At 37.9% G+C, this 17895-nt stretch overlaps 1 protein-coding gene across 3 annotated transcripts in view; it reads right to left on the bottom strand.

The window, feature by feature from the left end:
- Positions 1 to 17895, bottom strand: part of NOVA1 (NOVA alternative splicing regulator 1) — a 240424-nt gene that overhangs the window by 1561 nt on the left and 220968 nt on the right. The gene's annotated exons all lie outside the window — the stretch shown is intronic.

The following is a 17895-nucleotide window of genomic DNA, read 5'->3' as shown; positions in this document are numbered from 1 at the left end:
CAAACTTTCACTCTCACCAGTATATAGAAATGTATTATGCAAGATAAAATGTTATTCATCTTATGCAAATGTAGCACCATCAGAGAAGGGAGCACTCTAAAGGTAAAATTTGTTTAATTAATAGGATGTGTCATTTTTACATGTTTTATTACCTCTGCTGAAATGTTTTCATTGAGGAGCATTTCCCTAAAATAACAGATTATTCCTCTCATTTAAACAAGTTTTACCCTGGTATAACGTCACTAACTTCAATAGATTAACTTCCGATTCACAATTTTGTGAGTAGAGAATCAGGGCCAAAGAATTAAAAATTCAACATAGTGTACTGGTGATTTTTCTCACATTTGTCTGCAATATACATTTCTTTAAAATATTTTTGATCTTTTAATATACCATATGCCTTATAATATAACACAACAACTTCTCTGCACAAACCTCCATGTACACTGGCATACTGACATCCACTCATTCATACATGGAGGTTACGTGTAGTAGAAAGTTGGGAATAATAGTTTTCAGTTTTGGAATTGTTTTTACCCAAATCTGTCATTTCAATATTAGCAACAATAAAAACAGATAAATATAAAAAAATTAAAATTATTTTCATTGTTCTGACATTACCATCTTATTATTCTAATTTCAAGAGGCTAACTTTCAAATAAAATGTCTGCCCTAGAAAATAAGCTTGTTCTAGTTTACCCATCCATTTGTTTTAGGTTTTAATAAAATACCAGTCACCTCAGTATCTACATGCTGAGAATGTCAGTCAAATCTTTAAAAGTACGATACATTTAAAAAATAGAGAATGGTTAATATTTTCCATTTAATAAAATATGCAAATTCAAAATATTAATCTAAAATAACAGTTTTTAATGTTTGAATTGTTTTGCATCTAATCTGAAGTTTTTAATCTCTAACATTTCAGTTACATTTAATCAATACCAAAAGATGTTATGTAAAATTAAAGAAATAAAAGCATAAGTTTCTTATTTATTAAAAATTAGTTAAGTGCAGTTATGCTCCAAGACCTAAATATCAAGGAGCCTGTAGGCACAGGATCAGGAGACCTTGGTTATATTCCAAGCTGTCACTGACATACTGTGTGATCTTGGTCAAACCACTTAACATCTCTATTGATCAGTTTCTCCATCTATAAAATGTGGATAAAAATACTCACATATAAGTTATGTGAGATCTAGAGATAAAAAATACTAAATTATTTTAGCTGAACCCTTCCTATCTATTTTTGTTTACATCTTCTGAAATGCAAAGTTATCAGCTCCTGAGGGAACATGGAGTCAGCCAAGAAGACTCAATAATGTGGCATTTCTTTTAGTATATATTTTGAAGGTTTATGGTTTGTGCCACATACTAAAAAAAACCTTACCTGACCCCAATGGTATATGCCATGCTAAGCTCCTTTGGGGGTTTGCGGTAGCTGTGACTTGTCAGCCTTGGGCACATTGTGCCATTATAGCCAAGCAGGCAAGTCAGTCAGATACCTCAGTGATAGGTGCAGTATAAAAGCCTAGTTGGAAGACAGAAAGACATACTGACTTAGTTGATTTAAAAAAAGAACAAACCCCATCAAACTAAAGCTCATTTTGAACCTTTTGGGGCTGGTGCTTTCACTGGTTCTTATCAGAAGTTCCATTGGAATCAGTGGGTGTCTTGCTTAAATAGAGAAGTCAGACTCAGATCCTAACTATGCACTTTTGAAGGTTAGATTCTTAGTGTCAATTCTAACAAGTTAATTTTGACTGGGTACATTTTATTATCATGATTCAATTGTGAGTGTTTTACCATTTGCACACACAATATCTAAGTAAAGTCACATGATTTATTAAAGTCCTTTTTTACATTTTTCATAAGCAAGGCATATGAACTCTCACAAGCTAAACTTTCCCCCCCATATATGTCTATTTAGTCCAATGACATTTTGAGTTAATTAAAAATAATTCAATATGAGTTTTTTAATTTTAAATTTATGAGTTTCAGTCCATCTACAGGAATCATCCAAAGTACTTTTTTCACTTCTACTCTAAAAAATGACTTGGCAGGTATGATCTACCTTAAAACTGCATTGTGGGGCTTCATATCTATTGTGTCTCACTGATTTCCATATCAAAATTTCAGTTTACACATTTTTTTTTTAAATAAATGCCAACCCTGCAAACTCAGCATGGAATCTGAAAGTCAAAATGAGCTCATTCTGGAGAGTGCCTCATCGCCAACATTAAAGGCTCTGGAGGCAGAATTTTGTCCCCAGTTACAAATATTGGCCTTAAGTGGAGTTGCACAGTTGAAACAGAGCACATAATTTGAAGTCAGTGGGGTTGCAAAAGTATCCAGTATTAAGTATTTGATTGAACTATTCTTGTCACATGCAAAATCCAGTTCACTCTCCCATAGTTATGTTTGATCTGCAGGACTGTCAGTAGTAAAAAACCCAATAATAATGTAATCATGTAAGTAATCAGATATGACTCTAAATACACAGAGAGCAGATCTGCTGAGTAAAAAGGTGTCAACTTTATAATCAATTTTCAGTGTAAAACCACAACTTTAGTTCTCCAATAAAAACACCATAGTCACTGACAATAAGAAACACTACCATGACTATTTTTAAATGTTGAAGATAAATAGGCAACAATTCTTTGTACTTAAAAATACAAACTTAATACACAAATTATGACAATTTATTTTTGGAGAAGAAATGTGATAATTATTGGATTCTAGACATTGTTATACATTTTCTACCTACTGAAATAGAAAACACATTCTATTAAATATCAAATTGTTTTAGAAATAGTGAATTACATGTTCTCATTATTAACTCTTCTTTAAATGACGATCCCCTTCATAAGTTGGATTTACTATAATAATCCCAGTAAGGAATACATTTTGTTTGGATGTATAAACACATTTAAAAATACATCAAATATTGTGTAAAGGCTATTCTAAACGAAAGTTATAAAGAAAACTCTAAATTATACCAAAATTCAGTTTTGATATAACAAAATAATTCTTCATCTCCCTGCTGACATGGGATTCTCTTCTTTAGTTTTGTCCTCTCTCGTTATAAAAGTCCCAAGTGATGGGACTTCTTTATGGAGATTATTTAACAACCTAATACATCTAATTGTCAAGATGATTTTTCCGGCTATTCAATATAGTTTTTTGTCTTAGTTTCATCCCATTACTTTTAGTTATAACCCACACCCTGAATCTCTCCTAATAATTCCTCTCCTTCTGTGATGTTTATTCACTTCATCTAATTGCAATCTGTTATTCTATCTCATTTTACCTCTCTCCTCCCACCCTGAAACAATTCCACCTCTTTCCTCCCCAAAATAAATGCATATTTCGTCCCTTAAAAAAAACTATTTCACACTGACCTAATTGCATTTTGATCTCCAAAGTCCACCTCTATCTAATTTCTCTGTCTGCCACACTCACCAGTTCTATTTTAACCACTCAGAACTCAATCTGGACTCTGCCCCACTTACCTCATCAAAATTCCACATTGTCTTCATCTTAACTAACTTACCTTGCCTGGGACTGCTAGACAGCCTGGCAGAAAGAGATAGGGCTCACCCACCCTAGCTCCTCTGATTGCAGGTTAAATGCACTGCTATCATGGGTCTAGGAGATTTGTCCCAGGGAGGAAAGGGCTCCGTGCCACCTACCTACCCTGGGATGGCATAATATAATCAATCAGGGGTTTGGATTTTTCACAGTACAATAAAAATTATATACAGCATTTAAAAATGTCTTTCCTGTGCTACAATCATCTTAGATTACTATAAAATAATAAAATAATTGTATATATCTATTTCACTTTTTCTCATTATGCTCTTTATTTACTATTTGTACTTTAGTCAGCTTGACAATGAAACTAGACTGGTCTTTTTGTACTAAACGTAACTTTGTTCCCATGCACCAGTACAGTGCTGCAGATACAGCAGGGAAATATTTACATCTAAAAATGTCACAAGTTGTTCCAACCAGCCTAACCTGGCTCCTCCCCCACCCATGATCTTCAGTGCCCAGTCAGACCCAGTTGCTAATCCTCCATTCAGCTGAACCTATACTCCTTGAGGTCTTTCATTTTAGCACCAAAGTTACCAATTTTCCACAAAAGTTGGTGCCTACTTTTACTGTTGAAAATTATTTGCATCAGAAATGAAGACTCAGAATTGAGGTTATGGGAAGAGTTATTTATATTAAAGGAAAGAATCCTGTAGTGTTTTAAATTTCCTGCATGAATAATTATTTTGTTGTCCCTAATTTTGGTTCTTTGTCATGCACTGTGTCCCACATTTGGGCCTGGACCATTTGAGAGGTCTGGCTCATCACACTTCTGACACTTCTCCCCATTTTCAGCACCTGAATACTGACTTTCCTTTCACACGCCAACGTCAGACTATTGAACTTTATAGGCAAATAAAAACTCTTCTTCCCAGTTTACATTCCAAATTGTAATAGTCTGACGTTGGCATGTGAAAGGAAAGTCAGTTGCAGGTGCAGAAGCAGATCCTGTTTTTCTGCCAGTGGCTGCATGTGGGGGTCTAACATCTATATGGAAAGGCTGTCTTTTTCCAACAGCGGTTTCCACTTGCAAGTGAAAGTTGTGGGCTGAAAAAGGAGAATTATTATAATTCTGTCTCTGCTCAATTATACATATGGTCACACTCTTCTCAGAAGTATTTAGCCATTGGCAAATATATCTTTCCAAGGTATAATGAAAAATGGCACAAAAATTCTATGTATAGGTCCTTCTTCCTTGTATAAACATAAATCAAAAGTTTCCGAGTGGAAGAGAGGAAGAAACTGAATTCTCCATGACTCATCATTTTAATAACATACATTTTTTGTTCTGTGTAACATAAAAACAACATTACCTACTTCATGTATTAATGTTTCATGAGTTTCAAATTACATTTTTAGAGGAGTGTTAATGTATTTTGAGTAGCTTCCTTTACACTTCTCACTTTTTTATAATTAAAAAAGAAATAATGTGCTGGTTACTTTCTGAATTATACAACCGCACATAAACATGGATTTTCACTCTGTTACTGAACCTATAGTGTGTGTAGTGAAGTAATCATTCACACATACTAAGCTGTCATTCAGATGAAACATCTAGAAGATATGTAAAATTGAAGTCCTAACTGCTGTGGTCAGTAAAGATCTTATGGCTCTTACTAAAACTTAGTCTCAGTCATCTGGCTAAATTCAAAATGATTTCACACTGCCTTTCTAAAATCACCATACAGTTTCAGTCCTTCATTTCTTGCTCTACTTTGTTGTATAGTGTTGCACAAACTGTTGCCACTAATGCACTCAGACATGGCTGTATTTCACAAATGGATGAATGTTTACTGTGTTTATAAAGTCCAGTAATTTGAGATGCTTTGGTTGAAAGACATGATGTAAATATAAGATAATATTATTACTGGAACTGCTTAAAAGAAAGAAACTGCACAATGATCTGGCAATGAAATAAAATAAAATAAAATCTTTAAAGGCCAAATGCAAGTCCTACCTAATTCACTAGCAAAACTCCTACTGACTTTGATTGGATCCGTATTTGACCTTAACACTGAGCCCCAATCCCTAGCACCAGGTCTAATTAGATATCTTAGTAATTGAATGATACTCAGAGGAGTGGGGAAGGAATCATCATCCCCAAGCACAGCAGACCTATTCTATGGAAGCTACTATTGCCTACATCAGGTAATTAAATTTGTCCCCCACACAGGAGATGGAGTGGAAGATCAGTGCAGTAGCCGAACCCGTGTACCGGCACCTGTTGCCCTCCTTTTACTGGTGTGTTCGGGGCTCAATGCCAATCATGGAGTGCACACCTACTGTGTGTCTCCCCATGTCCTATTCAAATCCCTTGTGCTGTGGAACCTCAGTGAGCATGCAAGAGGGGGGCTGGGCATGACCCTGAATAGATAAACTATTTTAGCAGCTCTCCTACAAATGAACAAAATAGGTTACCCTGTTTGTACTTTATAGTCACCTATACAAATTAATTTAAAGTCTAATTCATTAAATTCAGTATTACAAAATACAAATATTGTTAGCAAACTTTGGGAACTGTTTTACATTTGTAGTAGCAAAATAAATGTGAGATTTCATTTTCAGAAAGATGATTTATACTTTTAAAAGAAATACTATGATTCAGATTCTTTGGTCTGGCTGAGCTGTACTGCGGGCAGGAGCAGAAGGTAGGACAAAGATGGATTTCAAACAGTTTTATGATTTCCCAGGCACAAGGCCTTTGGGTGCTGGTTTGGTCCCAGAATTATGCCCAGCTGCCCCTGTTTAAAGCAATGCCATAACCTTGCTCCCTTTTCCTGGAACAAGTTCAGTTGCAAAGAATTTGGTTTAGAGCTATTGTGCTAATTCTGCACTGCCAAAAGAATCCTTAAAGGGCTGGATCCATTAGCTTTATGGCTGCTTTGTGGCACCAGAGCGGCACAAAGTCTTTCTAGATGATATGCTCTAGTTCAACCAGAAGTTATTGGGCTTGATGCAGGCATCACTGGGTGAAATTCTATGGCCTCTGTTATGCAGGATATCAGATTAGATGATCTTAATAGTCCCTGCTGACCTTGAAGTCTATAAGTAAGAACTAAAGCAGCCATAGCAGTGCTGAGAATCTAGGCCTTCAAGTGCAGTAGGAATTTTCAAGTTAAGTACAAAACCCGTAATAAAAAACTGCATATTAAAAAACAAAAAACAAAACACAATGGATGATCTATTTATCACCATTAACTCTGGTAAATATATGGCTAAATATATGTTTACATGCTTTTAAAACACCTGAACGTTGAAAATTATATGAAGAAATTATTATATTTAAATTTCATTGAGATGAAAAGCCTGCTGTTGGTTAAAGAGCACGTGACTCTCACTAGAAACTGAGTGTGTAGAAGACCTGCAAGTAGGGTGACCAGATCGCAAGAATAAAATATGGGGACACATGCGGGGGGGCAGCCACAGACTCACAGCCCCCCCGCGGAACCAAAGAGGAGGGAGATGTACAGCCCTAGGAAGCTGCAAGGGGGGCGTATGGCTTGGCTCCATTCCCGGCTCCAGCACCCCCTGCAAGCTGCGGGTAAGCACGGCCCGGCTCCAGCTGCGGGTCTGGGGACACACAGCCCCTGCCATATGCCACGGGTCGGGGGGCACACAGCCCTGGCTCCAGCCCCATGCCACGGGTCGCAGGTCCCCAGCTTAACCCCAGCCACATGCTGCGGGTCGGGGGGGGGCACATGGCCCTGGCGCCAGGTCCCGCCGCATGCTGCAGGCCCTCAACTCCAGCATCCACTGCATGCTGCGGGTAAGGGACGCACAACCCCAGCTCCAGTCCCCGCTGCATGCCACTGGTGGGGTGGCGCATTGCCCCAGCTCCAGCCCCCGATGGAAGCCACGGGTCGGGGGCACACATCCCGGGCTCCAGCCCCTGCCACATGCCGCAGGTTGGGGTCGCCCGGCCCCAGCTCCAGCCCAACTGCAAGTCGGGGGCGCACAGTCCTGACCCCCGCCGGATGCCGCGGGGTTGCGACCCCTGCCGCAAGCCGCATGTGGGGGGTGCACAGCTCCAGCTCAGGCCTCCGCTGCGAGGGGGGGGTCTCGGGGCTGGGACAGTAAGTTGGGGCACGGGAGGAGGGGTTCAGAGTGGTGACTCCAGCAGGGAGCTTGGGTACAGGAGTGGGCTCAGGGCTGGGGTTGCGCTTACCTCAGGCAGCTCCCCAGAAGTGGCAACATTTCCCTCTGGGTCCTAGGCGGAAGTGCGGCTAGGTGGCTCTGTGTGCTGCCTTGCTGGCAGGCGCCACCTCCACAGCTCCTATTGGCTGCGGTTCCTGGCCAATGGGAACTGCGGAGCCAATGCTCATGGAGGGGGCAGCATGCAGAGCCCCCCTCGCTATCCCTGCGCCTAGGACCCAGAGGGAGATGTCCACTTCTGGAGAGCTGTGCAGAGCCAGCTAGGTAGGGAGCTTGCCAGCCCCATGCCAACCAGAGGTCTGGCAACCCTACAATATCGGGACAAATGGCATCCTGATCTTACATCGGTTGGGACCCGGGACAGAGAGTTCAATATCGGACAGTCCCGATTTTACTGGGATGTCTGGTCACACTACCTGCAAGACATCCTAAAAATGCATTATGAAATTCCTCCTTTAATACTGTTGGCTAAACTATAGCATTTTTGAATGACACTCCAAACTACATCATATTTTTATTGACAAAAGACTTTTAAAATTTTCCTATTAAATTCTACTAATGAACATTGGTTTCAGCGAGAGCTTTTTGTTAGCTTCCATAGAGTAAAAGCTTGTCAGTAATGAAAGCTAACTTTAAAAAAGGATTTAAGCATATTTTTCTTTACAGACACCAGGATATTACTCATGGTGACATAAGCATACTGTTAAAAAAATCAATCAATATATAAAAAAATCTTATTAAAACAGTACTTAGAATCCATTTATTGCTCTTTATCAGTCAGGTAATGAAGGCCTGTATTGTTAAACCTGTAAGTAATAAATTCTCCTGGGTTAATATGTGATTCATGACAAATCATTTATTAACAACATCATTAGGGACAGGAAAAAATGAACAAGCGATTTGTTTTTAATATTTAAAAATGACCCGAAGAAGATAAAAAAATATCTTTAGGAAATATGATATGAAGTTAATACATAAAATGAAGATACAAAAATAAGGCTTAAGTTAGTATTCAATAGCTCCACCCTGCTCTGTGGACACTGATCAGTATCTCTAGTATAAACAGCTCTAGTACAGTGCGTAGATGGCTACCTGCTACAGCTAATCATACAAGATATTTTTCATCATATCCATAATGTACAGTACACAGCAGAATCAAAACATACAATTCATATAATAAAGCCTATACAACCTGGGGCAAATGCGGTGCTATGTCTCCCCAAGGCTGTGAAAGTCCCCAGACCAAACATAATCATTTCGATTCACTCTGCAGTGTGGAGGAGTAGGATTTGGGGAGAACATGAAGGAGGTTGGCTTCACTGTGCTGTGGAGCACAGCTCACTGAACGCTTCTTGTGGCAATGCAGATTGGAGAAAGAAGTCGCTCTTTCCCATACACAGACTAACCAGCCTATAATTCCCCAAAGGGGAAGAAGCAAGTACACAGGAAACAACAGAGCTATTGCAAACAAAATATTCTTATGGAATTCCATAGGACACAGCCCAGCTGATCAGGTTGCTTACTGATTTCCATCTTCTGAAAAATGGTAACATTAATAATTCTATACCTGCAAATTTCCATGGGTTTTCACTGGCATAGCTATCTATATTTTTATAATGTTTCTTATTATGCCTGAGGCTTATATTAGAAAACTATGGCAAACAACTGAAAAAGCATGGTGGGATCAAAAATTTGAATAGACCATAAGAAAATGTAGTTAATGTCAAGTTATAAATAGCTCATACATTTTCTCAGATACACTGAACTCAGGAGCAACATCGACTCCAAGAATGGAGAAGACTGAATTGATTCTTCAAGATCAAGTCCAGTGACTTTCACAAAACTAGCAGAATAAAATCTCATTCCCATCTTGAGAAAATTTCAGTGTTTGCCATTTAAAAGTCAACATTTACTAAGAGTTATACAGAGATATTTGGTTTGGTTTTAGTTATTTTCTATGCTAATTAAAAGGAAAAATTGAGGTATATCAGCTGCAACTGTGACCGTTAGCAAATGCTGACTTTTAAATTTTAATCACTACAGTTTTCAATGGCTAGTAAAGGACTTCTAGGACCATGCTTGGACCTTGGTATGAAGAGCTAATTATTATCATTATTACTATATATTTTGGAATGCACTCTTTCATCATCTGTCTCCCTAGTAACAATCAAGGGAGAATTCCTATACTCTCATTATTTATTTTCCTAGCAGAGAAGACAAATTTTTCTGCTAAGTGTTGCCACATAGATTATCTAATACTACCTCAATTGAAATACTTGACCTCAGAAGCAGAAGAGCTTCTGTAGAGAGCTACATTGAGTTAAAGCTCCCTTGGACTCCTTAAAGTGTTTGATCAATTCATCATTCAACTGTTCTTCCCAGTTATTTCTTTGAGGCAGAGGACATTGGTAAGAGTCTCCTAGTGAGGCCAACCAGAAACTAACATTTTCAAAGCAGTGAAATTTCAACCCTGAAATGCTAGGAAGACAATATCTTTGTCTCTTTGATGTACATTTAGGTTTTGCTATGGTCTCCCCTTGGGACATGGTAACCTGAGAAACATATTTTTCTCTAAGAAGGGCAAGATTAAAAAAATGAAAGAGGCAACACTATGCTGATGGAGAAAAGAAAAAGATTCTGAAAACAAAAATATTATTTTGGTATTCATTCACACTGATCCACTTTTTCTCTAGACCAGTGTTTCCCAAACTTAGGACGCCGCTTGTGTAGGGAAAGCCCCTGGTGGGCCGGGCCGGTTTTTTTACCTGCCGCGTCTGCAGGTCTGGCCGATCGCGGCTCCCACTGGCTGCGGTTCGCTGTTCCAGGCCAATGGGAGCTGCTGGAAGCGGCGTGGGCCAAGGGATGTGCTGGCCGCTGCTTCCAGCAGCTCCCGTTGGCCTGGAGCAGCGAACCGCAGCCAGTGGGAGCCGCGATTGGCCGGACCTGTGAATGCGGCAGGTAAACAAACTGGCCCGGCCTGCCAGGGGCTTTCCCTACACAAGCGGCATCCCAAGTTTGGGAAACACTGCTCTAGACTAATTTTATCTGAGTACATACAAATATTTAATATATGCAATACAGCCTTGATGTAATTAAAATATTTAACTATACTGGGCATATCTGTTATCTACTATACACTTTCTTTTACTGTAGTGTAATTACTAAGCTAGTTTTTCTTTCCCATAAGAAGATTGCAACTTTGGGGCCATTACTATAAAATGGGGGATTAGAACAGTCTCCCTTGAGTGACAAAAGTAGTCACTCAAGGGAGACTGTTTATAGTGCAACTTCTCAACTCCATTGTGGCTTGGACTACATCTCTTCTCATGAAAGAGAATCAACCTTTCCATCTGGTGCTGATGGGGTTCATGTAAGGACTCAGTCTCTCTCTGAACAAGATTTAATGGCATCCGTGGCATACTGACCAACATCTGGGTGTTAGGTTATGGTAGGATCTGACATTTACAGTTGGATTCTCAATTAGGAAGGTAGATGATGATCTCATTGAAACTGGGCTCCTCTTTTCCAGGATTCCCTACCATCTTTAGACAGTATCCTTGTCTATTTTTAAAAAGTTGTGAGCCATGATTTTCAAAAATGCAGCCTAAAGTTAGACTTCTAGGTACACATTTAGAACTCTAAATACAAGTAGCCTGCTGGATGTTCAGCACTTTTGAAAACCAGACCATGTACTCACTCCATTAAAAATGGATTCATCAGTCTAACTTTAGGCACCTCTTTTTGAAACTCCTGGCCATGACCTGTTCTGCCAGTTTGGAACTGAAGCCGTGTTCCCTTGTCCTCAACAAATGTGTAACATCAACAGTCAACCTGTGAACCAATGACCAGAGAAGCGACTAGTCTGTGCATGGGCAAAAGCTTATTTTCTCCTCATATAAGTGCACTGAAGCCAACACAGTTTATGTGAGAATGAAGGATACTGTCATGGTTAGGCACCACATTCTGAAAAAGGGTTTTACAAAGAGTAAAATGAACAGAAACACTTTAATGAATTCTTAATTTCTTTAAGTAAGCACCAGTCTTTCTTCAGAAGTCACACACTAATATGATTTTAGTTGAACAATTTAAAAGAGGCACTAAGATACTAACTCGCTCAAAAGGTCCCAGTAGCTATGCAATGATAGAAAAAAATAAACTCCTAATTACTGCTCTCTCACTGAAGATAGCTCTAACAGAGAAGCTTGGAGGAAAGGGAAGAACTACCACCATAACACAACACATGACTCTATCACTTGCTTATTTGTGTGGGAAAATAGGTATGGCATGTTCACATCCAAGGAACAACTCAAGAAGAAAATAACAAAAGGACATCATCGTCCCACAATTCATGATTCTAAAAGAAAATAAACAAAACAAAAACAGCAAAAATGTTTCCTTACACAGGACAAGTATATTATCCTACTCTATTTACACTAAACTAAAGCCAAGTATTAGAAAGTCACAGCTGAAATAACTTAATGGATAAGTATGTTCATGAAATAAAACAAATGGAACAAGAGTGTCTCTCTGTTATGGAGTTAAGATGATTCAGTGTTAGAGTTACTCCATCTCTGTCTCTGAAAATTATTCTTGCAGCACATATGTAGTAAACAGAACAGTCCCCCCCCCCCAATCTTAAGTTATACTAGTAATGAAGGGAAGGAATTTTGTTAAATATGACTTATCTGACAGAGCGCCTGTATACACACACACACAGACACACAGACACACAGACACACACAAAGAACACTGCACAGTTCCTAGTACCATCAATGTGTGGCATGGCTGATTCACTTGATATTTTGGGGGCTTGATATTTTGAAACTGCTCCCCATTTTGTACATTCAAATTGTTTGCAGGTACAAAATTGTGAAGTAACAATGGAAGATTAGTTTGAAACTCTTAACATTTGCACCACAGAATATATATGTGTTTTACACACACACACACACACACACACACACACACACACACAGTAAATGGTGAAAGACAAATTAATTATTGCATTATATTCATGTGAGCATTGTGAAAAATGACCAGTTTGGAGGGTAGGAAGTTAAACTGCTGTATTTAGATGAACAATTATGGTTTTGTATTAAGTCTATAAGGTTGTCTAATAATATATACAATACTCAACATACAGAATTTCTGATTGTATTCTCTGTTCTGCCAAGCTCTGCTAAGTATAAGACTGGAGAAGTGAAGGGATGCAAATCTGACTTTAAGCTACTTTTGTGCATAAGTTAGAGCAGCCTGATTTCTGTTTTGAACTACATCTGGCTCTCCTCATCTCCCTAGGGTTGTTCACACAGCTGAGAATAGCTTTAGTGCAGTGGAAATTTGGCCACAGTCTCTATACAGCACCTATATCACTGGCTGTGAGGAATGCTGTGTAGAGCAACTCTTTTGGTTTTACAGCATGTGGAGACTCCCCCTAACTTGAGGATCTTTTCCAATGGTTGCCTCTGCTAGTTTTAAGATCCCTTTACATCATTCTGGCAGTGCAAAGGGGCAGTAACAGAACAGACAATTGTCTTATCGTCTGCTTAACTGTTAGAATGGGAAGTTCATCTAGTAGGAACCACACAATTAATATGTCAACAAAGGCCTATCTCAAAGATGGCATTAATGAAAGAGGAACGGGACAGTTAAAGAAACAATAGCTCAATATCCATACCTCTTAAGGTTAAAAAAAAGTTAATTGGCAGAATCTATATTAGAAAAGGAATGTAGTTGCACTAATGAATGCATGTCTTCCAAGTATAATAACCACCTTTGATTGGACTAGGGGACAACATAACCCCATAATGTTAACAGAGACTTTTGACATGTTGATATGAGGGTCTCCTCTCACAGACACTCTGAATATTTTCTTTCAGAGGTGCTTTCTGACATGGGTCAGAGAACAAAACAAGCTAATAATACCAGAACATTGGTCTAGGAAAATATTTCAATACTTTGTAACTAAGTTACAGGACAGCCTAGCACTTATCATAGTATTTGTTTAAGTGTGATTTATTTACAGTCACCTTTAATTTTATGACTTTTTTTCTCTTTATTTTTGTAAACTGGCAATGAAATGTTCTTTGAATCAACACAACCTGAACTGGATTATGGAAGTGTGGTGATAACTGAAAGGCATCTAAGAGAGAGAAACAGAACTCCTGACATTGGCGGAGGTAGTGCCAGAAATTAGTAACTATTTGCTTATAAGATTAAAGGCATGGAAGAGGTTGTGATATCCCTTCCCAAAAAATGCAACAGAGGAGTTGGTGAGTGTTAGGTGGGCCAGTGGTAAAAGCCAACCTCCTTGAAAGGTAAAAAGTTCAGTTACAAGTAGGCTGGAGTAAGAGTAGATGACTGCATTCTCCTCAGGAGCCTCATGAAACTGAGATGTGTATCCTATTAAAGCTAGCCCAGTGAGGAAAATTACAAATACATACCAGTGAACAAAAATTCTCCAAATATATTGTCTCCACAGATCCGCACTTTTGGGGATATGTTCCTCCAAAAATGGGGATCTGTGTAGCTATATTACAGGAAAGGGAAACTGAGTAAAAATAAAGCATAAAAACAAAGAAATGGTGAGGATTTTTGAATTGTGGGCAAGAATGATAAAAGCCAGGCGTGCACAGCTATTGAAGTGTAGCTATTATATGCATGTAAATACCTGTGGTTAGATGCTCAGCTAGTGTAAAGGGGCACATGGTGAAATGGTGATTTACACCAACTGTTCATATACACACATTTGCACACATGCATCAGGCATTTATACACCTAAGATAGATGAGTAATTATTTGTGTGCATCTAACTTTAAAAATATTACTCCAAAAGAGTAAAGGCAGAGTCATTAGATTCATTTTTTGGAATTCGTGGCTTCTATAGGTTTCCTTTCTTTTTTTCCTTTTAAAGACATGTATTTACCTTCATCTGTTGCCTTGACCTCTACTCCTACTACCCCACCCTATTTTTTCTGCTGTGATGAATTTAAATTTTCTTATATTCTGATGCAGATGTTCTTGTTAGCGCTTAGTCCTTTAGGAACCACAGCTCTGATAACATCATTTTGAAAACAATCATTTTAAAATACAAAATAAAAAACATCTGTTTCCAAGCACTGATAAAAAGTGAGGAAACCAGCAGCTCTAAATTATGCTTTTAAAATATTTTTCTCTTGACAAATGCTTGTTGACTGCAGATTTCAATACTGTTCATTATATTTTTTCTTTTTAATTGAAAAAAAATAATTAGATACAATTAGTCTTTATTACTTCTAAGAGCAGGTGGTGATTTCATTTTAAAGAAGGGCTTAATTTCACCAATTAAAGACTAATTTATGATTATGTCGTCGCACCCATGAAGCATCAGGTTCACAAGGTGGAGGTTAACTCTGAATTGTAATTTTTTATAGTAAAACACTGCCTCTTTGCAAGACAATGCTCAATCTGTGTATTATAAATTATTTATAGTTTATGAAAATTCTCAAACATGCACAAAATAGAAAGTCATTAGTATTGGTGCCACTTCATTCAGCCATATTAACATTGGCATGAAATATTGACAGCAATGGGTATTTTTTTCATGGTTTAGACAGCAAACTAGACCATATTTCAAATAAAAGTAATCTAATATTATAAAAATGACAAAACATTCCAGAAAAATTCCATATTCAGAAACTGGTAGTAAACTACTCATACTTTATTGATATGGTTTATCACCACCAAGGACTCATAGACACATTTATTTCTTATATTTCATTACGATTCCTCTACTTTTCCTACTTCTAAAAAGTCAGTGGTCAAAAGGAAAGATGGTGTGAATGTTTTGGAACAATCGATACTAGAGCAAGAATATTTTATTTAATAATTGACACATTTTAACTGACATATGATACACATTGTACTATACTTACACTACTACATTTGAGTTTGAGTGACAAGTGTTGAATGGTATAAACCATGGATTATAGATATATTATATCTACAACAGTAATAACATTTGTAATTTGTGACTAAACCATAACTAATATAGAGAACATATTAAACTAATGCATCAAGGCATCACATATGTATGTATTTTACATTAGAACCTCAGATTTACGAACACCTCAGGAATGTAGGCTGTTCGTAACTCTGAAAAAACATTCTGGTTGTTCTTTCAAAAGTTTACAGGTGACACTGACTTAATACACCTTTAAAACTTTACTATGCAGAAGAAAAATGCTGCTTTCCCTTTATTTGTTTAGTAGTTTACGTTTAACACAGTTCTGTACTGTATTTGCTTCCCCCCCCCCTTTTTTGTTTTGTTTCTGCTGCTACCTGATTGTGTACTTCCGGTTCCAAATAAGGTGTGTGGTGGACTGGTCAGTTCATAACGCTGGTGTTCATAACTCTGAGGTTCTACTGTATACTGAATTATCTTCAAATCATTCATGGTTTCTAACAAATTTAAATTCAGAATTCTAAATCTCACATAGATTTGCCATCTGAGTTGTAATTTGTATGTCACTGTCTTGCATTCATATTAGTGTTAGAAAAATAGGAATAGGTTATTTTATCACCAAAAATTAAAACAAAATATTTATTTAGAACTTGTATGTAATAAAGACCGCTATTAATGTCATATACATAAATATGTGTTGTCCAGCAATTCAGAGTCTCACATTATTTGTAAATTGCTATTGAGAATATATTTGAAATGTCTGGCATGAATTCTGTAATTACTGTGAAACAATAAAAGTAGGAATTCATTCAAAGCCGAATGACACTAAGCAGTTCAAACACAAATGAAAGATAATCATATATAAACTGATAAACTTCTTTAATCAAAAACTAATTATCAACTATTTCTTTCTGTTCCCATCATAAGGAGCTGTAACTTTGCTTCTGGAGCAAATATATACATTTTTTGTAAAGCTCATTCAACTAGATATTCTTGCACATAACATGATCAATAATTCGTCAATGACCTGCTTATCTTCTGACATGGTTTCTTCTTCTGCATCATTTAATTGCAAATAAGCACTGGTCTGTAGAAGATCTGTAAGGAATTCTGTTCTGCTTCACTAGAGTCTTTCCCACAACATTAATCACAGTTTAATTTCATCATTAATCTACTCCACAAAGCAATAACACTTTAAAAGGACCTTAAATGGGAGACTGCATTTCAGCATCTCACTGGTAGAGGGCATATGTTAATTTAATATCACAAATTATTACAATTACAATTAAGAAAATAAAATGGCTTGAATTATTCTTATTACATTTATGCACTGGTTAAGTGAACAATAAATAACCATAAGAAAAGTTGTAGGAGCATGAAAATAGAACAACATATTACAGGGGTGGCCAAACTTACTGACCCTCTGAGCTGCATATGACAATCTTCAGAAGGTCAAGAGCCGAGGTGCACCTGCCAGGGCTCGGGGCTTCGGCCCCCCTCCCTGCTGGGCTGAAGCCCCTATCCCATCACCCCGCTGCAAAGCAGAGGTCCCAAGCTCCCCCCCGATCTGTATGTGGAGAATGGGGGTATGTGGAGGGCTCTGCGAGCCGCACTTAATTGTAAAAGAGCCACATGTGGCTCACGAGCCACAGTTTGGCCACCTGTGGCATATTACATTAGAGATGTGAATGAAGCACTTACAATGCAGTGGAAATTGCCAAAAGGGAAATTTTCAGAAATTTTGAGAAATTATAAATTTAAAATATACTTTTCCCCTACAGCCCCCATCCCAATAATATATTCCAAATTGGAATGGGTGCATAATTTTGAATGCAGCATTTTTATTACTGATGAAGGTATGTGAAAAACAGCGAGACCAACATGACTCTCAAAGCTCGGATTCAGTTTACAGGTTGCCACTTAGAAAACAAACCAATACCTTTTTAATTGTAAATTGAGCAAATTCAACATGGAATCAGTGAGAAACATGAAACCTCATCACGCCATTTTGAGTGCCACTTTTCAGAGAACCACCACACTTGAATACAACTGATGGTACCAACATGTTCTGCTTCAGATCTACAGTAGGCAATTGGGGAAGACGACCTTACACGGTAAGTTTATTTTTACATATATAACTTGCCCAATATTCACAGGACATAGTCTTACAATCTGTGTTCTACAATGCAGAAACACTACAAGCTGCACTA

This window comes from Emys orbicularis, chromosome 4 (genome assembly GCF_028017835.1).
Source record: "Emys orbicularis isolate rEmyOrb1 chromosome 4, rEmyOrb1.hap1, whole genome shotgun sequence".
NCBI lineage: Eukaryota > Metazoa > Chordata > Testudines > Emydidae > Emys > Emys orbicularis.
This window is presented reverse-complemented; position numbering and strand designations above follow the sequence as displayed.